This window comes from Pseudophryne corroboree, chromosome 1, assembly GCF_028390025.1.
Source record: "Pseudophryne corroboree isolate aPseCor3 chromosome 1, aPseCor3.hap2, whole genome shotgun sequence".
Classification (NCBI taxonomy): Eukaryota; Metazoa; Chordata; class Amphibia; order Anura; family Myobatrachidae; genus Pseudophryne; species Pseudophryne corroboree.
Window position 1 is genome coordinate 406,601,915 of NC_086444.1, and position 27,558 is coordinate 406,629,472.

Here is a 27,558-nt window from a genome sequence, read left to right on the forward strand (position 1 = left end):
TTTTAATTGTTATCATCTATAGGTCACTTGGTGTTAAGGGTATGGTGTTGGCATGCCATCAACGTATGCCAGAGGTTACGCCTCTACCTGTTTCATGTTTGTTAGTTTGATGTTATTGTTTATTTTTGTTGCTGTTTTGCCTGCTGGGATGATAGGTCTCGATCCTCCGTAGGTTGGCCCCTCCTTGCTCGCTGGGACTGGGAGGGACACCGTTTTACCTATATATTTTTGACACTATATTATCCGTCTATGGGAATAGGGTAGTATGACTGACCATACTGCTCCTCAACCTTCTGGCCCGGTAGCAGCCCCGCTTTTTGAGTTTAATATAATATCCTGGAATGTAGAAGGTCTCAATAGGCCCATCAAACGCAAAAAGGTACTCGCACACATCTCCCGTATGAACCCTCACGTTGTGTTTTTACAGGAGACACATTGGGTACGTGAGTCCTCTATTTCCTTGAAGGCCCCTTGGATTGGAGATTGTATCTCTGCTCCTTATGACAACAAAACCAGGGGTGTTGCCATTTTTTTTCATAGGAATCTACGGTATTTTATCCTTAAAAAATGTATTGACCCTGAGGTTAGATTTATCTTGTTGGATGTCTCCATTGATAATACGGTATATACCTTTTTGAACCTTTATGCACCTACTGGATCTAATAATCTTTTTTTTGCAGATATTCTTCAGAAAGTTTTGTCTTGGGGTGGTCAGAATTTGATTTTAGGAGGTGACTTCAACACGGTCGTCGATCCATCCATGGACAGATCTGGGGTGAGTACTAAGAGACCCGGACCATCTCCTAATCTTCTTTTCTCTCTTTGCTCCCAACTTACTTTACTAGACCCGTGGCGTATACATCACCCTCTCCATAGAGACTACTCTTTCTACTCACATCCACACTCCACTCATTCTTGCATTGACTATTCTTATCTAAACACCTTTTCTTTAAAGTTTCTCACACTTCAATTAAGGACATAATTATTTCAGACCATGCCCCCATAACTTTGTCCTTACATTTAGCCTTACCTCACTGTGTCTCCAAATATTGGAGATTCCCGGCATATCTTCATACATTCTGAGGATTTTTTATTACATCTTAAACATACCTGGCTTAACTACATTGCTGACAATGTGGAACAAGAGCCTAATATTCCACTCTTTTGGGGAGCCTCTAAGGCTGTCCTTAGAGGACATATTATTTCTTATGTCAACTCTAAGCGTAAGAAATTTAATTCTAAATTGCAAGAGCTAAGTGCGGCACTCAACTTTACCTATCGTGCTTATATACGCTGCGATAGTCCAGCTCACAAGGAAACGTACCTCATGGCAAAACAGATATATGACACTTTTCTCACCGAACAAGCACAAACAAGCTACAACTATGGCAGGAATAGGTTTCATAGATGGGGAAACAAGTCAGGGAAGCTTCTGGCCAATTTAGTCAGAGAACCTCGGAACAAAACATGGGTCGATGCATTGAACAGTTCTGGAACTATTCTTTCTAACCCCAATGATATCTGTTCGGCTTTTATGCACTTTTATAAATCTCTATATACGGTGGGCACTGACAATGCATTGGATGGCCAATCCTTTTTGAATGAAACACAGTTACCGGAGCTTACGTCGGAAGAGCGGGACCTGTTGGATGCTCCTGTCACCGATGATGACGTTCAGGCTACCATTAAGTCCCTCCCTAATGGAAAGAGCCCTGGTCCTGATGGCTTTAGTGCCAAATTTTATAAGTTGCTAAATGCTGATATTCTTCCGGTTCTGACCAAGTTATATAATCATATCCTTAAGACGGGAGAGACTCCTCTTCGTTTTAATGAGGCAAGACTCATTGTACTTGCGAAACCCGGTAAGGACCCCACCCTGGTGGGGTCTTACCGCCCTATCTCACTCCTCAACCAGGACTTTAAAATCCTGACTAAATTAATGGCTAACAGATTGCAGACTTGCTTGCCCCGCCTGATTTCTCCTGCACAGATGGGGTTCGTCAAGGGTAGGCAATCCGCACGGGGAATAAGAGCAGCCTTAGCTGCAATATCTCACACTCACTCCTGTCAGGCCAAAAGTAATATTATTATAAATCTAGATGCAGAAAAGGCGTTTGATAAGATCGCCTGGCCTCATCTGACTAGAGTACTTGCCCACCAACGATTTGGCTCATCGTTCTGTAACTTGGTGCAAACCATTTATACTAACCCTGTAGCGCAAGTCTTAGTTAACAATGTGACATCCGCCCCCTTCACGCTGGAAAGGGGCACTAGACAAGGGTGCCCTTTATCTCCCCTTCTTTTTAATCTGGCTTTGGAGCCCCTTATAAGATATATTCTGTTGCACAGGGATTACAAGGGCATTGCCGTGGGTACACAAGAACTGCGGGTGGTGGCGTTCGCTGATGACCTTCTCCTCTTTATGTCCGACCCCCGCCTTTCAATTCCACAGTTGATCACAACGATTGATCGCTTCTCTTCCTTTGCAGGATTTTCTATTAATTATGGGAAGTCGGAGGCATTGGCAGTTTTTGGTCAGGTGAGAACGGGTTGGGGGGACTCCTTTCCCTTTAAATGGGCGACTGCTTATATAACTTTTCTAGGCGTAGCGCTTCCCTCTCATCCCTGTCATTTGTACCGACACAACATCACCCCGGTCTTGCACAAGATTAAGACTGAGCTTTGTCTTTGGCAAACCCTTCCTCTGAACCTGCTGGGGCGCTGCAATCTGTTCAAGATGGCCAGCTTCCCAAAACTTCTCTAGGTCTTACAGATGACTCCTTTATTATTATCCGGTTCGGATCTGTCTTCATTGAATGCCTCCATTACCAAGTTTATCTGGGCTGGCAAGCGACCCCGGATCAGTATTAAAAAGTTATCCCAAATGGCACCTAGAGGTGGAGTTAACCTACCCAATATCAAACAATATAACCTTGCCTGTCTTCTCCGCGTTGCATTGGACTGGCTTGGAGATAAAAACTATTATACGGATTCCACTCTGGACTCTCAATTCTGCGCCCCTCTATCCCTTAGTTATCTTCTTCATGCCCGGCCCTCCAATTTGACCTTGAATATAACTAATAATTTGTTATTATTGCCTATCGTACAGGCGTGGAGGATGGCATGGAAACCTCTTAAGCTTCAATATTTTTATTCACTTTCGCTGCCCCTAGTCGGTAACCTGGAGTTCCAGGAGGGAAGGGCTTCGAGACCCTTCACTACCTGGTATTCTTCTGGTATCCGTAACCTGCGCAACTTACTTAATGCCTTCCACCTCCCACTATCTTTTGCAGAAGCGAAGGACAAATATGGCTTACACCCTCGACAAGAGTTCTCTTATTTCCAGGCAGTCCACTATCTTAAAACAGTTTTACCCAAATTGACAAACTCTGACTTTCTTGATCCCCTTACCACACTTCTCCACTCTGGTTCCTACTCCATCTCGACTATATATACACGTATTCGTATAGAGATTGACCCAGACACGGATCTTCCGGAACTGTCTCAATGGTCCTCCCATGTTTCATCGGTCACCCCAGATTCCCTCTTAGACCATTTCCAGCTGACTCTGAAACTTTTTCCGGCTAGTTCATACCAAGAAATGGCCTACAAAATGCTCCATAGTGCTTATATTTCGCCTAAACACCGGCATTTAATGGGCATCTCTGAAGAGGCGAGATGTACTAAATGTTTCACGGATGGGGCGGATCTTCTGCATTGTTTGTGGGATTGTAGTCTGGTGAAAAAGTTTTGGCATGAGGTACATCGATATGGAACTACGGCCCTTGGCATATCTTTCCATTGCACTATGGGGGTAATTCCAAGTTGATCGCAGCAGGAAATTTTTTAGCAGTTGGGCAAAACCATGTGCACTGCAGGGGAGGCAGATATAACATGTGCAGAGAGAGATAGATTTGGGTGTGGTGAGTTCAATCTGCAATCTAAATTGCAGTGTAAAAATAAAGAAGCCAATATTTACCCTGCACAGAAACAAAACAACCCACCCAAATCTAACTCTCTCTGCAAATGTTATATCTGCCCCCCTCCCCCCCCCCCCTGCAGTGCACATGGTTTTGCCCACCTGCTAAAAAAATTTCCTGCTGCGATCAACTTGGAGTTACCCCCTATATCTTGGGCACTATTTGGTTATTTAGCGGATCAGGCAGACATCCCTAGGAACAATAAAAAAACTTCTTGTGATATTGTCAGCGGCTAGTAGGAAAGCAATTCTTCAACAATGGATTCATAACTTAACCCCCACCCTCTCAATGGTCACATCTAGATTATTTTTCCTATTTACTATGGACTGGCTGGAGGCATCCATCCATAAGGAAAAACTTACTCCAAATTTATTCCAGTGTTGGGACAACTACATTCAGACACTTGCTGTGACTACTAAACAGGCAATTCAAAATTGCTTCCGGTCTACTTCATGGTATCTGCTTCACACTATAGACCATCCAAACCCTTTAGGCCTTTGAATACTATACCTTCTTATTTTCCTTCATTTCTAGTTCTCTTTCTACTTCTTTCCATTTTCTGTGATATACCGGGTTAATTGGGAGATTGATCTCCTGGATTTGGAGATATCTCTATGGATATATGGATATCCGTGCTTTCTGGCAGGTATTAGGTTTTTTTCTGTGTTATTTTAATTTTATTTTCTACTCTGGTTATGGTGTTTATATCTGGAGAATTTGATGCGATTTATCTGTACTGGTGGAGTACTACATATATATATATATATATATATATATATACGTATATATATATATATACGTGTATATATATATATATATATATATACGCAGCAGTGAGGCTCGGCACTCCAAATGGGTAAACACAATTCCTTGCTTCGGTGCCCTCCGTAGATCAATTGATAGATCCTAATAGTACATAGAAGACAGCGGCACTCAGCAGACTCAATGAAAATTTTTTTTGCCTTTAATGTGGTCCTACGCCGTTTCGGGGTCAAGCCCCGAAACGGCGTAGGACCACATTAAAGGCAACATTTTTTTCATCAAGTCTGCTGGGTGCCGCTGTCTTCTATGTACTATATATATATATATATATATATATATATATATATATATATATTTGTTTTTGTTTTTTCCCCCTCTCTCTCCCTACATTGTACTCACAAAAGTTTATTCTCTGCTATTTCTTGTTACACACACGTTCCCTTTATTGGAATGTTTAAATGTTTTATTTGTGGAAAATTTTGAAAATGTGCTTTCATCTCTCCTTGTTCTATCGTGAGACTGAATGTTGTATATCTTACGGTCCTCTAGAGGGACGCTCTTATGTTCGCACTGTTATACCTTACTGTCTCAATATTCTCTGTCTCGAATTGTTATGTTTCCATTTTTGTAATATGAGAGATTGGAATAAAAACATTTTGAGAAAAAAAAAAAGATGCACAGCGCTGCCTCCTCTATAACCCGGCCCTCATGCACAGGAGCTCAGTTTGTAAGTTGGTGCCATGCAGTAAGCAGGCACTTAACAGGAGGGCTGCATTAGGCAGCCTATTCATTGCTTTAATTTAAAGAAAGAACTGAAGATTCTTCTACCAGACTACAAGGGCTGCAGCAGGCAAAGTCTCATAGACTTTCCTGTCTGCAGCTCTGTCACCCCCAGCGGCGCTGTATACTCCCGCGCCCTGGTTGCCGGGTCACTGCAGCGGAGGCGCCGGTTACTTCAAATCGTGAGTCACACACACGCCGCCGTCCTCCCGTATCGTGGGGCCGCAGGTACGGGGGAGGTAAGGGGTTTCTGTGCCCGCACTTTACCGTGATACAGTGCGGTCGTAGGAGATGGGCCGCGCTGGCGTGGACACTGATTACTGGGCAGCCACTCCACTAGCCACCAGGGACACTTAATGGGCACAGGTCTGGGGGGCTTTTACTGCACCTAAACCCCTCTTTTAACTGCACGCAGCGCCCGGCGGGGATGCCAGCAGGGGGAGAAGGCCGGACCTGTGGCCCCTCCCCCAGCCCCAGGGCGCCATTTCTACAAATGTTCCCGCCCTGGAGCTGCTTTCCTCTCCTTCACTCCTGGCCAGCAGCCATCACTGATAGAGCTGTGCTGTTCCTGGGATTGCTGGGGCAAATCCTCCTCTGTAGAACTGCCTGATTGCCAGTGCTGTGCTTCCTACAGGACACTTAAGTATTCTACCTGTCACTGTGACTGTGTTAGTTAAGAAAGAGTGCATACATTCAGGGTTGTGTGGTACAAACTCCCTGTGATATACATCCAGTAGTTACTGCGATTTGTTATATATATTGTTAACACATATAGCCATACTGAGTATTACTTTGTATTGCTAGTCCAGTGCAGTTTTATGGTGCATAATTTCTGCTTGGTACGCTTGTGACTATATTTGTGTGTGTGCATGTAGCTGCTGCGTGGTTGCCTTATTAAAGGGTATTTCACTCAGCGTGCTACTCCTATATTGCTATACCTGAGGGGGCTAAGTGTGTCGGGTTTCTTTCTGTATAATATAGGATTGTATCATAAGATATACTTGCTGTGTATTTTTACTTGTGATTTATAGTCACTCTATATATCTGTTGAACTCCCAGGTCGTGTTGTCATAGTCACACTTCGCCGAGGGTTCTTGCTAGGTATATTGCTGCTACATCTTGTACCAGGTTGCCCTATTTTGTACACTTATTATGTCTGCTACACGTGGCAATGACGCTGGGGCTTCTACCACATTGCGTGGTAGTGAGGCCACAGACGTGATGGAGGAAAATATGGCAGCTGAGGGTTCAGGTTCAGGGGGTTCCTTACCCCCCAGTGGGTCGGTAGCGCCTGGGGAATCACAGGACCCACCTTGGGTTACGTTTTCCACGCTGTTAAACACGTTTGTAACTAAATTGGCGCCCCCTGTGGGACCACCTGTGCCAATGCAGCAATTTATGGTCCCTGCTATTAGTCCGCCATGGGCAGATCAAATCTCCACTCAGTTACAGCATTTGAACCGGTCAATGACTAATTATAAGTGTCACTCTCGCCCGCCTAAGACTAAGTTGTCTTCTAAACAGGCCATTACCTCCTCCCAATCCACTGCTATCCCAGACACGTCCTCTAAAGAGGATGGTGCATATACTGATACCACAGACACTGACTCAGATGTTTCTGATGGGGAAGTGAATTCGATGGTGGATGTCCCAGATTTGATTGAGCCTATCCGGCTCATTCTTCAGGTGTCTGATGATCCTGAGCCTGAGGCTGTGTCTAAGAAACCGGATAGGTTTAAATGTAAGAAGTTGGTTAAACAAGTTTTACCTCACTCTGACCACCTGGTTGTCATGCGTCAGGAATCCTGGGAAAATCCGGGGACAAAATTCACACCGAATAAGAGACTGTTGGCTTGCTATCCTCTCCCGGTGGAGGTATGTAAAAATTGGGAAACTCCTCCGCCTGTTGATTCTCATGTGGCGCGCATGGTAGTTTACTCGGCTCTGCCAGTAACTACCGTCACCTCTCTGAAGGAACCGATGGATAGACATGTGGATGGTTGTTTAATAGTGATTTACACCCTAACGGGGGCTGTGCATAGGCCAACCATTGCAGCGACATGGGCTGCTGAAGCTGTTGAGGCGTGGGCTCAGGAGCTTGAGGCGGAACTGCCTTCCAACGTGTCTGAGCATGCTCGACAATGTCTCTCCTATATTACCACGGCTTCTCTGTACCTTAAGGAGGCGGCCTCCAATGCCGGGGTGCTGGCGGCCAAGGCTGCTACTACGTCCGTCTTGGCCAGACGTATCCTTTGGTTGAGATCCTGGTCGGTGGATATGGATTCCAAGAAAACCCTGGATGTGCTTCCTTTCAAGGGAGAGATTCTCTTTGGAGAAGACCTCAATAAGATTGTGGCTGATCTGGCTACTGCTAAAACAGCTTGCCTACCTAGTACGGCTCCTTCCGCACAGAAGGCTAAAAGTACTTTCCCTCAGCCCTTTCATCCTCCAGGTAAAGCAAAAGGTCAGGCGTACCCAAAGCAAACTCATGCTTCCAGACCTGCCAAGCCCAGACCTAAGCGAGCCTGGGCTGCCTGTCAGCCTGCTTCCAAAACTGACAAGCCTGCCACATGACGGGGCGGGCCTCCCTCTGGGGGATCCCAGGGTGGGGGGCAGACTTTTAGGTTTTGCCCAGGAATGGTTGAAGACCACTTCAGATACCTGGGTAGGGGAAGTTGTCACTCGAGGTTACGCCGTACCCTTCAAGAATTGTCTCCCTCATCGATTTTGCCTGACAAATGTTCTTCTGGATCCGGCAAAAGCAAACACTCTGCATTCGGTGGTACATTCCCTTCTGACCACAGGTGTGGTGGTACAAGTGCCTCTGGCTCAGAGAGGTAAGGGGTACTATTCTCCGCTATTTCTAGTCCCGAAGCTGAACAGGTAGTCGCTGCCCATTCTCAATCTGAAGTCCTTGAACAAGTTTGTGCGGGTCTCCAAGTTTCGTATGGAAACTCTGCGCTCTATTGTTCTGCCCTTGGAGCCTGGGGACTATATGGTCTCCCTGGACATACAGGATGCCTACCTGCATATTCCCATTGCAGTGTCTCATCAGCAGTACCTAAGGTTCGCGGTGGGCAACCTGCATTACCAATTTCGGGCATTACCCTTTGGTTTGACAACTGCTCCCCGAGTTTTCACCAAAGTAATGGCGGTCATGACGGCTTCACTTCGCCGTCGAGGGGTCAGGATACTACCATACCTAGACGATTTGTTGATCCTGGCGAATTCCCCAGAACTTCTCCTGTGCCATCTCGATCTGACGGTCCAGTGCATGAAAGCCCACGGGTGGCTGATCAACTGGAAGTAATCCTCCCTGGTTCCTGCTCGGAGCATGGTACACCTGGGTGCGTTATTGGGCACTCACAACCAGCGGTTGTTCTTGTCTCAGGAGAAAGTCCTGAAACTTCAGGACAAGATCCGATGATTCCTATCCCGTCCGCATGTGTCGATTCATTCGGCGATGCAAGTGCTAGGTCTCATGCTGTCGGCTTTCGACATGGTGGAGTATGCTCAATTCCATTCTCGCCCTCTGCAGAAGTTGATTCTGTCCAAGTGGGACGGCCTGCCTAACCGGATCAGATCTCACATGATCTCCCTATCTCCGGAGGTCCGCCTGTCACTGAGCTGGTGGCTTCAGGACCAACGATTGAGCAGGGGCCGTCCCTTCTGGATATCCAACTGAGTCCTGCTGACGATGGATGCCAGTCTGAGAGGTTGGGGCTCGGTGCTGGACCAAGGAGGAGTCTCTACTCACGATAAACATTCTGGAACTGCGGGCAGTGTTCAATGCGTTGACAATGGCTCAGCATCTCATACAGAACAGACCTGTTCAAGTACAGTCGGACAACGCCACCACGGTGGCGTACATCAATCATCAAGGCGGCACTCAAAGCCGCACGGCAATAAGGGAAGTATCAAGGATTCTTCAGTGGGCAGAACGCCATCTGCCGGCCATATCAGCAGTGTTCATTCCGGGCGTTCTGAACTGGGAAGCGGACTATCTCAGTCGTCAGGACATACACGCCGGAGAATGGAGCCTACATCCAGAAGTGTTTCAACTTCTCGTGGACAAGTGGGGCCTTCCAGATGTGGACCTGATGGCGTCTCGACACAATCGCAAGGTTCCGGTCTTCGGAATAAGGACAAGGGATCCTCAAGCAGCGTTCGTGGATGCTCTGTCAAACCCGTGGAACTTTCGGCTGCCGTATTTGTTCCCTCTGGTGTCACTCCTGCCCAGAGTAATACGGAAGTACAAGCAAGAAGAAGGAAACATACTTCTGGTCGCTCCAGCGTGGCCCAGGCGGCACTGGTTCTCTGATCTACAGGGCCTCTCGTTGGATCGTCCCCTTCTACTTCCACAACGTCCAGACCTCCTCATTCAGGGCCCTTGTGTTTACCAGGATTTGGCCCATCTGGCTTTGACGGCGTCACTCTTGAAGCTTCCGTCCTGAGGGCCCAGGGTTTTTCTGAGGAGGTCGTTCAAACTATGTTGAAGGCCCGTAAGCTGGCTTCTGCTCGGATCTACCATAGGGTCTGGAATGCTTACTTTACTTGGTGTGTGTCTCACAATCATGACATTTTCAAGTTTAGTACGGCCAAACTATTGGCTTTTCTACAACAGGGCCTGGACTTAGGCCTGCTTCTGGCCTCCCTCAAGGTTCACATCTCTGCCTTGTCGGTTTGGTTTCAGAGAAAAATTGCTACCCTACCTGATGTCCATACATTCACTCAGGGTGTGTTGCGGATTCATCCTCCTTATGAGCCACCTGTTGCCCCTTGGGACTTGTCGGTGGTTTTGGAGGCCTTGCAGGAGTCTCCGTTTCAGCCTCTTGCCTCTGCTGACCTTAAGTGGCTTTCCCTTAAGGTCCTTTTCTTGCTGGCGATTGCTTCTGCTAGAAGGGTATCGGACTTGGGTGCCTTATCCTGTAAGTCTCCCTATTTGATTTTTAACCGTGACCGGGCGGTTCTTAGAACGCGGCCAGGTTATTTACCTAAGGTGGTGTCTTTCTTCCACCTTAACCAGGAGATTGTGGTTCCGGCCTTTAATTCTCCTGAGTTGTCTACCAAAGAGCGGTCTTTGGATTCAGTACGGGCTCTCCGTATCTATGTGAAGAGAACATCCTCCATTAGGAAATCTGATTCTCATTTTGTGTTGTTTGGTTTTCAAAAACGTGGCGGCAACGTGGTCCTCCGGGAACACGTTTGTAAGGTTCTATGCCTTCGATACCGCCACTTCCCAGGATGCTTCCTTTAGACGCTGGGTTTTCATGCCCGCTACAGTGCGTCCCCTCCCATAAGGAACTGCTTTAGGATATCCCCGTTGTGAATCCTTGTGGAGCCCAGTGTACCCCACAGCAGAAAACGAGATTTATGGTAAGAAATTACCGTTGTTAAATCTCTTTCTGCGAGGTACACTGGGCTACACAAGGCGCCCACCCTGACGCACTTAGCTTCTTTGGGTTGGTATTGGCATAGCCGCTGACACCCTCTCCTGCGGTGAGTGTGTGGTGTAATTGGCTACGAGCGGTTGTCGTCTCTGGTACCTGCTACTGCATTGGGCTGGTTAACGAAACTGAGCTCCTGTGCATGAGGGCGGGGTTATAGAGGAGGCGGCGCTGTGCATCTTGGGAACAGTCAAAAGCTTTGAGCCTGTTGGTGCCTCGGATCAAGATCCTACTCTACACCCCGATGTGAATCCTTGTGGAGCCCAGTGTACCTCGCAGAAAGAGATTTAACAACGGTAAGTTCTTACCATAAATCTCGTTTTTGTCTCCGTATATCAGTATGCACACTGCTTAAATCTTGCTCTTGTTATTGCCTCGTCCACAAAATCCAGCAATTTTTAAATTGTATGGGTGTAGTACAGTGTATTTACTGCTTCCTATAAGAAAGTCCGACAGGACATGCAGTGCTCAATTACCTCGTGCAAATCAAAAGCTAAAAAGCCTTAAGTGTCTCTAAACAAGCAGGTGGGCTTGCAGAGCTGAGGCACTTTCAGCAATTGAATACTAGTATACATCTATTGTACATGCTTTAGAAAAAGTTGTGAACAGCTGATGGTAAGGCCAGTGCTACTGGAAAAATGTATTCTTATTCAAGTCTTTCACCTTTCAAGCTTACAAATGATGCAAGGAAAATGACCCAGACGCGCTGTCACAGCTGCCAGTAGGGATTGTCAGTCCCTGGAAATGTTTAAACAGAGAAATGTAAACTGGCGCTTATGTGTTTCTCCAATATTAATAAATGACTGTGGATCGATTTCAATAAAAATAACATAAAATTTATTACCTATACATCAAGCTAAAAATATCAAAAACATGAAATTCAGATGTGATCGTGAAATTAGGGCATAAATGGAGCTGAAAAATATTTAAAAAGGCTGCTTTTAGTGTCCACAAAGGATCCCGGACTGAGTGCCGTATGCAAAGTTCCCTGGGGAGAGGAAATAAATACAGCTGGTATTACCCGTGTTGATGGAGACTTCCAGAAGTTTGGTGATTTTATCAGCAGGCAAGCTGTGGCATTGTAAACAAACTGGGTCTCTCCAATCGGTGCTGTATAGATGAAATCCCTCAGAGTTCCAATGGCAAAATTTGAAAGTCCATATCTGGATCCGTCTTTAGAGTGGGACACTTGTAGTGGTCGTAGCGGCTTCAACACTTAACGCGTTTCCCTAGGCTAGATCACCTAGCTTCATCAGAAGTATAGCTCAATCTGATTTTTGGGATCTATTTAAACCCCATTAAATGACCTGATGCCCCGCAGGTGTGATGTAAAACTATTTAATCATCCACAGTCATGTTTAAAACAAAGAAATTCTATAGACAGTATACTTATAATATATATAGAGATCAATGGGAGGCAAACCCATATTAAAAAGAAACTTTAAAAAATCAACACATCAATAAAATATATACCCATATTAGGAGGGTCAAAGGTCAATATAGTCACATGACTCGCCCCCTGAGTATTGTGGACATCATCCTCTAATTAAACACGATTGATTCCTTACACTCCCTCCCCCGATTTCCGGAATTCTAGTATCCCTGCAATCTATATTACTTACAAGAATATCCCCAATCTGATGTATGGAGGTAGGGAGGTTAATCTCCGGGACTCCGTAGAGCACTTTGCACTCCTTCCCGGTCACGTGACAGGTGGTAACCAATGAAATTGATTTAGAGGGGCGCCCTGGTTGCTAGGCGACCTGTACGTGCACCAGCGTGGTGCACGAGAACGTAGTCCCGCTGTCATGTTGACCGGGACTCCGGAGGACTATAGGTATAGTACATTGGAAACAAGTTGACAAAACCGGTTGCTAAGCAACCTTAACATGCACCGACGTGGTGTACGTAGCCTTCGTCCCGCTGTCATGTGACCAGTCCTCAGAGGTTTACAATTATATAGCGGTGAAAACATATTCCCACTAATGGGCTAATCAAGCACAAATAAAAAATAAACATATACATTTAATATAACATGATCATTATACCGACAATTACTGAAAATCATTTTCTGTTAGATATATCGATCTAAAATATATTATTACATAGCCCCATGACCAACAATAGTCATATGATAGAAAATTATTAGGAACACATGATATATTACATATAGGTTATAGAAAGTACGATAACACTCATCCCACTTAGAGAGAGAACACTATATGTTTATTATTTTGTATTATTATTTTTTATTTTTTATTTTTTATGTTTTTTTATTATTTTTTATATTTTTTAAAAAATATTTAACCCCTATCGGTGACATTTAAATGTGGATGTCCTTATCTCATGATAAACCCTTTAGGATCGCTAGAAGGGGTAAATACAGTAATAGTTGATGGAATAATAGTACTCATTATAGTTGTAAGTGAGCTTGTCACAGCAATGGATCTTTAGTGATGTTCAGTATCTGTAAAAAACTGTCTCATAACGAATCTTAGGAGGTAATTATAAATACATTTTAATACTGGGAGTATTCATCGGACATATTAAACCCAAGTTATCCCCACCCAAACGAAAGCAGAGGGTGGCTGTACAGCCGTGGAGTGACTCCAGTTGACAGGAGTTCCCAAACAATCGAATAAATTCGTATGACCGCTCACCCTGAACGTGCTGACAGGTGTGACCACTGTCCCGTCAAGGGTTGCGTGGAAGCCTCCAGGGCCATACAGACCACACACTGGTGACACGGATTTGTCACCTGTACCTACTGGGTTCGGGGGTGGTTGATAACAGGGGATTATCATGAAAGCATTTATCAATATGACATATTTCCTCATGAATTCTTTGAATTTTAAACCACTACATTCAGTTCCATTGTCTCATTTAGACCAGAAGGGTGTACTGAGTTAAACTGAAGCATCCAGTAAATTTCTCTCTTACATAATAGCGAGAATCTGTCACCGCCTCTCCCCGTAGGGGCTGTGTGTTCCAACGCTAAGATAGAGAGACAACCAGGATCTTTCTGATGTATGGAATAGAAATGTCGAGACACACTATGTTTGAGAAAGCCTTTGGCAATATTTCTTTTATGTTCCATGAACCTGGTACGCAATTTTCTGGTGGTGCGGCCCACATAATATAAGTGGCAACTGCACCAAAGAAGATAAATTACATAGGAGGAATCACAGTTCATAAATGATTTGATACAATAAGTATCTATTTTATTTGGTAATTCGATAAACACTGTTTTCCTCGGTGTATGGAAACAAACTTGGCATTTATTCTTGCCACAATGAAAGAAGCCAGATGGTTTACTTGTCAACCATTCAGAACCTGATTCCTGTTTTCTGGTGCGGTCTTTATTCTCTACTTTTTTCAACAGACTCGGAGCTAAAAGGGTTTTTAAAGACTTATTTTTTCTATAAATGATTTGTGGAACCTCGGGAAGTGTCTCCACCAAGATACGGTCCTGTTTTAAAATTTTTTGAAGTTTCTGTTTATTATACTACGTATCTGTCCTGCACAACTATTAAATTTGCATATAAATGCGGAACTCCTATCTTTTTTGGTGAGATCATCTTCTTTTTTAGGATGGTATTGTAGGAGACTATTTCTATCCAAATCAGAAACCTCCATGAGGGCCTTTTGAAGAATATTATCTGGATACCCACACTCTCTAAAAGAAGTGAGTAGGGTGTCAGCTTGTTCGGTGAAAGTGGCAAAATTGGAGCAGTTTCTTCTAAGGCGGATAAGTTGTCCCTTAGGAATATTTTGCTTCCATGGTTTGAAATGTGCACTGGTAAAGTGTAGAAAAGAGTTGGTGTTGGTCTTTTTACTAAATGTGGACGTGACTATTTTATTATTAATAATCTCTATATCGATATCTAAAAAATTAATTTTTGTGGTGTGAAAAGTGGAAGTGAAAGTGAGGTTGTACTTGTTGTGTGACAGTGACTGAATAAACTGTGTGGCGGAGTGTAGATCCCCATCCCAAATAATAAAAAGGTCATCAATGTAGCGGCCATAGAGGACCAGGCTCGCCCCCCAGCCGCCACCCCACACATGGGTTTGTTCAAACTCCCCCATGTAGAGGTTGGCATAGCTGGGTGCGAACCTGGTCCCCATGGCCGTGCCCATTACCTGAAGAAAAAAGTCACCAAGAAACAAAAAATAGTTGTGTGATAGAATGAAGGATATGGAAGAAATGAGAAAGGATTTTTGTTCCTCACTGAGGTCATCATCAATATCCAATCTCCTTTTAATTACTTCACAACCCAATGAATGAGGGATATTTGTGTATAACGCAGATACATCCAAAGTGAGAAACGCATATGATTCTTTCCACGTGATGGTATTTAGTAAATTTAAAAAATGTGTGGTATCCTTAATATCAGACCTCAATGAGGACACTCTGGATTGAAGAAAAGAGTCCACATAAAAAGAAAGGTTTGAAGTTAAAGAATCAATTCCTAAAATAATAGGTCTCCCGGGAGGTGTAGTGAGGGATTTGTGAATTTTGGGTAAATAATAAAAAACCGGAATGTGAGGGTGAGTGGAAAATAGAAAATGATATATATCTCTGGTGATAATTCCTGAGTCTAAGGCTCCTTCTAGTAAAGTTTTTAGTTCTGACTGGAATTTTAATGTCGGGTCTCCCTTTAAGATGTAATAATGTTCTTGATTATTCAATTGTCTGAGGGATTCCGCTATATAGTCAACACGATTCAGAATTACTAAACCCCCCCCCTTATCTGCTTCTTTTATTATAATAGTTGAATCATCTACCAGTGATTTAAGGGCTTCTTTTTCTTTCGCCCCCCAGCCGCCACCCCACAAACCCATGTGTGGGGTGGCGGCTGGGGGGCGAGCCTGGTCCTCTATGGCCGCTACATTGATGACCTTTTTATTATTTGGGATGGGGATCTACACTCCGCCACACAGTTTATTCAGTCACTGTCACACAACAAGTACAACCTCACTTTCACTTCCACTTTTCACACCACAAAAATTAATTTTTTAGATATCGATATAGAGATTATTAATAATAAAATAGTCACGTCCACATTTAGTAAAAAGACCAACACCAACTCTTTTCTACACTTTACCAGTGCACATTTCAAACCATGGAAGCAAAATATTCCTAAGGGACAACTTATCCGCCTTAGAAGAAACTGCTCCAATTTTGCCACTTTCACCGAACAAGCTGACACCCTACTCACTTCTTTTAGAGAGTGTGGGTATCCAGATAATACTCTTCAAAAGGCCCTCATGGAGGTTTCTGATTTGGATAGAAATAGTCTCCTACAATACCATCCTAAAAAAGAAGATGATCTCACCAAAAAAGATAGGAGTTCCGCATTTATATGCAAATTTAATAGTTGTGCAGGACAGATACGTAGTATAATAAACAGAAACTTCAAAAAATTTTAAAACAGGACCGTATCTTGGTGGAGACACTTCCCGAGGTTCCACAAATCATTTATAGAAAAAATAAGTCTTTAAAAACCCTTTTAGCTCCGAGTCTGTTGAAAAAAGTAGAGAATAAAGACCGCACCAGAAAACAGGAATCAGGTTCTGAATGGTTGACAAGTAAACCATCTGGCTTCTTTCATTGTGGCAAGAATAAATGCCAAGTTTGTTTCCATACACCGAGGAAAACAGTGTTTATCGAATTACCAAATAAAATAGATACTTATTGTATCAAATCATTTATGAACTGTGATTCCTCCTATGTAATTTATCTTCTTTGGTGCAGTTGCCACTTATATTATGTGGGCCGCACCACCAGAAAATTGCGTACCAGGTTCATGGAACATAAAAGAAATATTGCCAAAGGCTTTCTCAAACATAGTGTGTCTCGACATTTCTATTCCATACATCAGAAAGATCCTGGTTGTCTCTCTATCTTAGCGTTGGAACACACAGCCCCTACGGGGAGAGGCGGTGACAGATTCTCGCTATTATGTAAGAGAGAAATTTACTGGATGCTTCAGTTTAACTCAGTACACCCTTCTGGTCTAAATGAGACAATGGAACTGAATGTAGTGGTTTAAAATTCAAAGAATTCATGAGGAAATATGTCATATGATAAATGCTTTCATGATAATCCCCTGTTATCAACCACCCCCGAACCCAGTAGGTACAGGTGACAAATCCGTGTCACCAGTGTGTGGTCTGTATGGCCCTGGAGGCTTCCACGCAACCCTTGACGGGACAGTGGTCACACCTGTCAGCACGTTCAGGGTGAGCGGTCATACGAATTTATTCGATTGTTTGGGAACTCCTGTCAACTGGAGTCACTCCACGGCTGTACAGCCACCCTCTGCTTTCGTTTGGGTGGGGATAACTTGGGTTTAATATGTCCGATGAATACTCCCAGTATTAAAATGTATTTATAATTACCTCCTAAGATTCGTTATGAGACAGTTTTCTCCAGATACTGAACATCACTAAAGATCCATTGCTGTGACAAGCTCACTTACAACTATAATGAGTACTATTATTCCATCAACTATTACTGTATTTACCCCTTCTAGCGATCCTAAAGGGTTTATCATGAGATAAGGACATCCACATTTAAATGTCACCGATAGGGGTTAAATATTTTTTCAAAAATATAAAAAATAATAAAAAAACATAAAAAATAAAAAATAATAATACAAAATAATAAACATATAGTGTTCTCTCTCTAAGTGGGATGAGTGTTATCGTACTTTCTATAACCTATATGTAATATATCATGTGTTCCTAATAATTTTCTATCATATGACTATTGTTGGTCATGGGGGCTATGTAATAATATATTTTAGATCGATATATCTAACAGAAAATGATTTTCAGTAATTGTCGGTATAATGATCATGTTATATTAAATGTATATGTTTATTTTTTATTTGTGCTTGATTAGCCCATTAGTGGGAATATGTTTTCACCGCTATATAATTGTAAACCTCTGAGGACTGGTCACATGACAGCGGGACGAAGGCTACGTACACCACGTCGGTGCATGTTAAGGTTGCTTAGCAACCGGTTTTGTCAACTTGTTTCCAATGTACTATACCTATAGTCCTCCGGAGTCCCGGTCACATGACAGCGGGACTACGTTCTCGTGCACCACGCTGGTGCACGTACAGGTCGCCTAGCAACCAGGGCGCCCCTCTAAATCAATTTCATTGGTTACCACCTGTCACGTGACCGGGAAGGAGTGCAAAGTGCTCTACGGAGTCCCGGAGATTAACCTCCCTACCTCCATACATCAGATTGGGGATATTCTTGTAAGTAATATAGATTGCAGGGATACTAGAATTCCGGAAATCGGGGGAGGGAGTGTAAGGAATCAATCGTGTTTAATTAGAGGATGATGTCCACAATACTCAGGGGGCGAGTCATGTGACTATATTGACCTTTGACCCTCCTAATATGGGTATATATTTTATTGATGTGTTGATTTTTTAAAGTTTCTTTTTAATATGGGTTTGCCTCCCATTGATCTCTATATATATTATAAGTATACTGTCTATAGAATTTCTTTGTTTTAAACATGACTGTGGATGATTAAATAGTTTTACATCACACCTGCGGGGCATCAGGTCATTAAATGGGGTTTAAATAGATCCCAAAAATCAGATTGAGCTATACTTCTGATGAAGCTAGGTGATCTAGCCTAGGGAAACGCGTTAAGTGTTGAAGCTGCTACGACCACTACAAGTGTCCCACTCTAAAGACGGATCCAGATATGGACTTTCAAATTTTGCCATTGGAACTCTGAGGGATTTCATCTATACAGCACCGATTGGAGAGACCCAGTTTGTTTACAATGCCACAGCTTGCCTGCTGATAAAATCACCAAACTTCTGGAAGTCTCCATCAACACGGGTAATACCAGCTGTATTTATTTCCTCTCCCCAGGGAACTTTGCATACGGCACTCAGTCCGGGATCCTTTGTGGACACTAAAAGCAGCCTTTTTAAATATTTTTCAGCTCCATTTATGCCCTAATTTCACGATCACATCTGAATTTCATGTTTTTGATATTTTTAGCTTGATGTATAGGTAATAAATTTTATGTTATTTTTATTGAAATCGATCCACAGTCATTTATTAATATTGGAGAAACACATAAGCGCCAGTTTACATTTCTCTGTTTTACAAATGATGCATCCCATCTTACAGATGATTCTGAGAACGAGCAAGAAATTACAGTTATCAAGTTTAGTTTTCTAAGCGGCAATGGAAGAAGTCTGAGCCCTCATCTCTGCTTTACAAAATTTTAGAAATGATGACACAATCTTCAATCACATTTCTGCGGCAGGATACATTTATTTCCACAGGAAAACATCAGGGTGTAGAGTGGATCTTGATCCAGAGGCACCAACAGGCTAAAGCTTTAGGCTGTCCCAAGATGCATTGGGGCCTCCTCTATAAACCCCGCCTCCAGGCACTGGAGCTCAGTTTCGAGTTGGTGCCTGCAGCAGCAAGTCACCTAACAGGAGGGCTGCACTGAGCAGCCCTAAAAAAGCTTCTAAGAAGATTTCTTCTCTGGGCTGTCAGTGCTGTATGTCAGGGTGACACTTCAGCGCTAAAGCTCCATCACCTCCCAAGCAGCGTTGCATACTCCCGTGGCTCAGTTCCCAGGTACTTGCAGCGGAGTCGCTCCAGCTTAGGCACACAGTCGCAGACACTCTCCTGGTTCGCGTGGCAGCTACGGGGAGGAGGTAAAAGGATTCACCAGGCGGGACCCGCCATTAAATCGAGTTCCGTCCGCGACCTAGGGAGATAAGTCACGGCGCTGGCGTGGACACTGTCTCTGAGCACACTAGACAACCGTGGCATCTGAGTACAGGTCGGGTGTACTAACACCCCATTTAATAAGACTCCGTACCTGAGGTGGAAGTCCAGCATAGGGGAGGTGGTGCTTGACCTGTAGCCCCTCCCCCAGCCATCTCTGAGCAGCTATTCCTGCCCTGGTGCTGCCTCACACCATCCCTCACTCTCTGACTGAGACGCTGGGTGCTATCTTCTGAGCATAGTTGAGGCTGGTCTCTGGGACTGCAGGGCAAGGTCTCCCTTGTCAAGCCGCCAGTATACAGCGCTGTGACTTTACAAACACTTGAGTATTCTACATGTCTTTACTGAAGTGTTTGTAAAGTCACAGCGCTGTATACTGTATACTTAGTCAAGAAAAGGTGTACCTGTTGTTATAGAATATTTTGTATGAGTATTCTAATATATACCTCCGGTCTAGGACCGTGCTGTGATATATACACTGCTCAAAAAAATAAAGGGAACACTTAAACAACACAATGTAACTCCAAGTCAATCACACTTCTGTGAAATAAAACTGTCCACTTAGGATGCAACACTGATTGACAATCAATTTCACATGCTGTTGTGCAAATGGAATAGACAACACGTGGAAATTGTAGGCAATTAGCAAGACACCCCCAATAAAGGAGTTGTTCTGCAGGTGGTGAGTGTTCTGCAGGGAGAGAGTGAGTGTCAAGAAGGGAGGGCGAGAGAAAGAGATGAAAGTGAGAGTGTCAGGGAGAGACAAAAGGAGAGAGAGGGTGTCAGGGAGAGAGTGAAACATCATATGTAAGGGGAAGATAGTGAGGGTGGGTATAGACAATGCCACTGTGGGGCAATTCTCACTGGCCTAGTCGTTCTAGCCCTGATTCAGTGGCTAAATGCAGTACCAGATTGTCCAGTCTACTTACATAAACCCATAGGACTGTTCATTTGAATTTAAGGCAGAAATTTAAACTGATTGTAGCTCCAGTGTGTGTGTATGTGTATGTGTGACATCAACTAATTTTAAGTGGGTTTTGTTAACAACCGCTTCTTAAATAACCATTGATGAGCAATAAACCTTACTATTAATAAAAAAACGAGTTTTATGGTAAGAACTTACCTTTGTTAAAACTCTTTCTGCGAGGTACACTGGGCTCCAAAAGGATTGGACAATGGGGTGTAGAGTAGGATCTTGATCCGAGGCACCAACAGGCTCAAAGCTTTGACTGTTCCCAGAATGCACAGCGCCGCCTCCTATATCACCCCGCCTCCCAGCACAGGAGCTCCGTTTTAGTTAACCAGCCCAATGCAGTAGCAGGAAAAGAGATAACAACGGTTAGTAGCCACATACACCACACTCTCATGACAGTAGAAGTGTCAGCGGCTAATGCCATACCAACCCAAAGAAGCTAAGTGCGTCAGGGTGGGCGCCTTGTGGAGCCCATTGTACCTCGCAGAAAGAGTTTTAACAAAGGTAAGTTCTTACCATAAAACTCGTTTTCTGCTGCGGGGTACACTGGGCTCCACAAGGATTGGACAATGGGGATGTCCTAAAGCAGTTCCTTATGGGAGGGGACGCACTGTAGCGGGCACAAGAACCCGGCGTCCAAAGGAAGCATCCTGGGAAGCGGCAGTATCGAAGGCTTAGAACCTTATGAACGTGTTCCTTGAGGACCACGTAGCCGCATTGCACAATTGATCAAGGGTCGCACCACGTTGGGCCGCCCAATAAGGTCCAACAGACCGAGTAGAATGGGCCTTAATGCGATCGGGAGCAGAGAGACCAGCCTTCACATAAGCATGTGCAATCACCATTCTAATCCATCTGGCCAGAGATTGCTTGTGAGCAGGCCAGCCATGTTTGTAAAATCCAAACAAAACAAAGAGAGAATCAGATTTTCGAATAGAAGCAGTGCTCTTCACATAGATACGGAGAGCCCGTACCACATCCAAAGACCGCTCTTTGGGAGACAAATCAGGAGAGACAAAGGCCGGAACCACAATCTCCTGATTAAGGTGGAAGGAAGAAACCACCTTGGGTAAATATCCGGGACGAGTCCTAAGAACCGCCCTGTCACGGTGAAAAATCAGATATGGGGAACTACAAGACAAGGCACCCAGATCCGACACTCTTCTAGCAGAGGCAATAGCCAGCAAGGGAAAGCCACTTAAAGTCAGCTGAACCAAGAGGTTCAAATGGAGGCTCCTGCAATGCCTCCAAAACCACCGACAAGTCCCGAGGAGCCACAGGCGGGACATAGAGAGGTTGTATACGCAACACACCCTGAGTGAAAGTATGAACATCAGGTAAAGTCGCAATTTTTCTCTGAAACCAAACCGACAAGGCAGAAATATGAACCTTGAGGGAGGCCAGACGCAGGCCTAAATCTAGGCCTTGCTGCAGAAAAGCCAAAAGTTTGGCTGTACTAAACTTGGAAGCGTCATAATTGTTAGATGCGCACCAAACAAAGTAGGAATGCCAGACCCTATGATAAATCCGAGCAGAAGCCGTCTTCCGGGCCCGCAACATAGTTTGAATGACCGCCTCAGAAAACCTTTTATCCCTTAAGACGGAAGCTTCAAGAGCCACGCCGTCAAAGACAGCCGGGTTAGGTCCTGGTAGACACAGGGGCCCTGAACGAGGAGGTCTGGGCATTGTGGAAGTAGAATTGGACGCTCTGACGATAGGCCCTGCAGGTCTGAGTACCAGTGCCGTCTGGGCCACGCTGGAGCTATGAGAAGCAGATTTCCTTTTTCTTGCTTGAACTTCCGAATTACCCTGGGCAGGAGTGACACCGGAAGGAACACATACGGCAGCCGAAACCTCCACGGCACCACCAGCGCATCCACGAATGCTGCTTGAGGATCCCTTGTCCTTGCTCCGAAGACCGGAACCATGTGATTGTGTCAAGATGCCATCAGATCCATGCCTGGAAGACCCCACTTTTCCACGAGTAGTTGAAACTTCTGGATGGAGGCCCCACTCGCCGGCCTGCACGTCCTGCCGACTGAAAAAGTCAGCTTCCCAATTCAGGACTCCCGGAATGAATATTGCCGATATGGCCGGTAGATGGCGTTCCGCCCAACGTAGAATCCGTGAGACTTCCTTCCAAACGGCTTCGAGTGCCGCCTTGATGATTTATGTAAGCCACTGTGGTGGCGTTGTCCGACTGTACTTGAACAGGACGGTTCTGAATTAAATGCTGGGCCAGGTTCAACGCACTGAAGACCGCCCGCAATTCCAGAATGTTGATCGAGAGGAGAGATTCCTCCTTGGTCCACCGACCCTGAAGGGAGTGTTGCTCCAGCACCGCGCCCCAACCTCTTAGACTGGCATCTGTCGTCAACAGGACCCAGTTGGATATCCAGAAGGGACGACCCCTGCACAATTGCTGGTCCCGGAGCCACAAGTGTAGCGACAGACGGACCTCCAGAGTCAAGACGATCATTTGAGATCTGATCCTGTGAGGCAGGCCGTCCCACTTGGCTAGAATCAGCCTCTGGAGGGGGCGAGAATGGAATTGAGCATACTCCACCATGTCGAATGCTGATACCATTAGGCCCAGCACCTGCATCGCCGAATGTATCGACACTTGCGGACGAGAAAGGAAGCAACGAATCCTGTCCTGAATCTTCAGGACTTTCTCCTGAGACAAGAACAACCTCTGGTTGTGAGTGTCCAACAACGCTCCCAGGTGCACCATGCTCTGAGCAGGGACCAGGGAGGATTTCTTCTAGTTGATGAGCCACCCGTGGGCTTGTAGAAACCGGACCGTCATATCCAGATGACGCAGGAGAAGATCCGGGGAATTTGCCAGGATTAACAAGTCATCCACATACGGCAGTATCCTGACCCCTTAACGGCGGAGTACCACCGTCATCACCGCCATAACTTTGGTGAAGACTCGCGGAGCTGTTGTTAAACCAAAATGTAACGCCCGAAACTGGTAATGTAGGTTGCCAATAGCGAACCTCAGGTAGTGTTGATGTGACACTGCTATAGGAATATGCAGGTAAGCATCCTGTATGTCCAGGGAGACCATGTAGTCCCCAGGTTCCAAGGCCAGAACTATAGAACGAAGGGTTTCCATACGGAACTTGGAAACCTTCACAAACCTGTTCAATGCCTTGAGGTTGAGAATGGGCCGAGAGGACCCATTCGGTTTCGGGACTAGAAACAGCGGAGAATAGTACCCCCGGCCCCTCTAAGCAAGAGGCACCTGTACTACGACTCCTGTATCCAGTAGGGTCTGTACCACCGAGTGTAGAGTTTTTGCCTTTGTCTGGTCCAAAGGGACGCCTGTCTGGCAAAATCGATGAGGGGGTCGGTATTTGAAGGCTATGGCGAAACCTTGAGTGACTACTTCCCATACCCAGGCATCTGAAGTGGTCTTCAACCATTCCTGGGTATACACTAGAAGCCGTCCCCCCCCTCCCCCTCCCACCCTGGGATCCCCCAGAGGGAGGCCCGCCCCGTCATGCGGCAGGCTTATCGGTCTTGGCAGCTGGCTGACGGGCAGCCCAGGCTCTTTTGGGCTTCGGCTTACCAGGTTTGGAAGTGCGGGCCTGCTTATGATACGCCTGACCTTTTGCTTTACCTGAAGGACGAAAGGGGCGAAAGGACGTACCTTTAGCCTTCGTCACAGAAGGAGCGGTATTAGGCAGACAGCCAGTTTTGGCAGTAGCCAAGTCAGCCACAATCTTATTTAAGTCCTCCCCAAACAGAATATCTCCCTTGAAAGGGAGTACCTCCAGGATTTTTCTTGAGTCCAGATCCACAGACCAGGATCTCAGCCACAGTATCCGGCGAGCCAGGACTGACGTAGTAGAGGCCTTGGCTGCTAGGATAGCGGCATCAGAAGCCGCCTCTTTAATATATCGAGAAGCTGTGACAATATATGACAAGCATTGTCTAGCATGGTCAGAAGAGATTTCAGCTTCTTACTCCAAGGCCCATGCTTCAATAGCCTCTGCAGCCCATGTAGCTGCAATAGTGGGCCTTTGTGCAGCAAAGGTGTAAATCGCTTTCAGACAACCCTCCACACGTTTATCCGTAGGCACTTTTAGAGATGTGACGGTAGTGACAGGTAGAGCTGAGGAAACCACCATCCTAGCCACATGTGAGTCTACTGGAGGAGGCGTTTCCCAATTTTTAGACCGCTCTGGAGCGAGGGGATAGCGAGCCAGCAACTTCTTTTGAGGCACAAACTTCGTGCCCGGGTTTTCCCAGGGTTCCTGACGTATATATCCACTATTCCTGGTCAGAGTGAGGTAAAACTTGCTTAACCACCTTCTGACGCTTGAACCTATCTGGTTTCTTAGGAGGGACGGATGGCTCGGGATCATCCGTAATCTGCAGAATTAACTTAATAGCCTCCAAAAGATCAGGAACATCCACATGTGAACTACCCTCCCTCCCCATCAGCCGTATCTGAGTCAGAACCTGAGGGGTCAGTAAATGTGCCGTCTTCATCAGACGAGGTGTCAGTGACAGCAGTGGATTGTGAGGAGAGAAGTGCTCGCTTAGAGGACCTCTTGGACTTAGGCGAGCGTTGGTCAGACTTTTTAGTAGTCAAGGACTGGTTCAACTTCTTTAATTGAGCAGATAAATCGTCCGCCCACGGCGGGTTAGCTGCAGGGACCACATATGGTTGTACCGGCATTGGGGGACCCATAGGGGGAGTTAGTTTATGAACTAGCGTATGCAGAAGCGTGGAAAAAGCGGCCCACGGTGGGTCAGTATGTGCCTCCGTTGCGCACAGTCCCGCTGGGGGGCAGGGAGCCCCCAGAACCAGAGCCCACAGCTGCTATATTCTCCCCATATGTGCCTGTGGCTTCAGCAACACCAGCAGTGTGTTCCGCCCCAGAACCGTTACCCTCAGAAGCAGACATGATATAACTTGCAGTATGAGGTTAACACAGTACAATTATCAGCAGCACTATACCTCTAAACCCAAACCCCTGCGCAGTGTAGTCAGCACTAGCAGAGATAAAGGATCGATATGGTGACTAAATCACAGAGAAAAATACGTAATACAGTATATCTTTGTGAAAATCCTATATTAGATAACACCTGATGCACCAAGCCCCCTCAGGTTATGGAATATAGGGATAGCAGGTTGAGTGAAAGACACAAAATGGACACCACTCAGCTATCAAATGCACACACAGAAAGTCACAGTTTGTACAATGCAGAGGTTATTACTGACAATAATACTGCACTGGACTAGCTTACACAGCTATATAACAATAGATATAACAGTACACAGTAAGAACTGGATGTATATCACAGGGTAATTGTACTATAAAACCCTGACTAAGTGCACTCTTTCTTAACTATCACTGTCTAAAAAGGCAGGTAGAATACTTAAGTGTCCTGTAAAGGCACAGCGCTGACAACCAGGCGGCTTTACATAGGAGGATTTGCCCAAGCAGTCCCAGGAACAGTGAGCTGAGGGATAATGGCGCCGCAGACACTGACAGGGAGTGAGGAAAAGACAGATATGCAGCTCCAGGGCAGGAACACTTGCTAGAAATGGCGCCCTGGGGCTGGGGGAGGGGCTTCAGGTCAAAGCCTTATCCCCTCTGCTGGCAAAACCACCGGGTAGGCGATATAAGAATTGGTTTAGAGAGAACCTGACCCCTGCGCCCATGCCCTGGTGATCTAGTGGGATCGCCTGTATCCACAGTGTCGCCAGCGCGCGCGGCTCGCTGACCGCGCTGGATCGCGATAAAGACCGGGTCCCGCAAGCGGGACCCACTTACCACCTCCCGAAGCGCGGCCACGCGATCCTGGAGAGCCCCCCGTCGAGTGTGTATAACATGAAGAAAACCGGAGCCTCCGCTGTAGGTACCCGGCAACCAGGGCTCGGGAGTGTACAGCACCGCTGGGGAGAGCTGGAGCTGCAGCAGTGAATGTCACAAGACCTTTACCACATCTGCTGCCCTTGAAGTCTTCACTTTTCACCTCATAAAAAGCTTTTCTTAGGGCTGCTTTGAGCAGCCCCTCTGTTAAGTGCCTGCTTACTGCAGCACCAACTTACAAAACTGAGCTCCTGTGCTGGGAGGCGGGGTGATATAGGAGGTGGCGCTGTGCATTCAGGGAACAGTCAAAGCTTTGAGCCTGTTGGTGCCTCGGATCAAGATCCTACTCTACACCCCATTGTCCAATCCTTGTGGAGCCCAGTGTACCCCGCAGCAGAAATAGGGTATATTCCTGCAAGACACCTATTCTAAAGGTGCCCATACACTTGTACGATGCCCCGCGACATCGCGGGGCATGGCATCGACAGTTCAGGTGTGATGAAATAGCACCTGAAATGCCAAAGTGATTACCATGCGATAGAGACTCCACTTTCCAAACAGACCTACAGGATTTCTGTCATCCCCTGGCAAAAATTGGACTCTTTCTCCCATCACTGGATAAATCATACTCAACCGGTTTGGCCCACACCTGCAGCTATAAATGGACTTGTCCTAATGCTGATGCCTATCATTCTGTGGATCCGGTAATTATCTGCAAAACACAGTGCATATATCTTGGGAGATGGTCCTAGCCATAAGGATCTGACTTTGGTCATATAGGAAAGTGGTACATTGCACAATCAAGTCTATCCAGATAAGACGAATGAATTTTACCAATTAGTGGTAATAGGGATATATTCCTTTTTTAATTGTTTTATATATGAAATGTTAATAAATTGTTTATAATTTTACACACGAAGCAAACCATCTCTTATTAATTTGTCAGCCAGCGCTGGTATATATAATTTTTCACTCCAGTTTACATTTGAGGATTT

General features: G+C 45.4%; 1 protein-coding gene across 5 annotated transcripts in view; it reads right to left on the reverse strand.

Annotated features, from left to right (window-relative positions):
- The window catches only part of ACACB (acetyl-CoA carboxylase beta), a 469,976-nt gene that overhangs the window by 363,981 nt on the left and 78,437 nt on the right, over nucleotides 1-27,558 (reverse strand). The window lies entirely within an intron of this gene.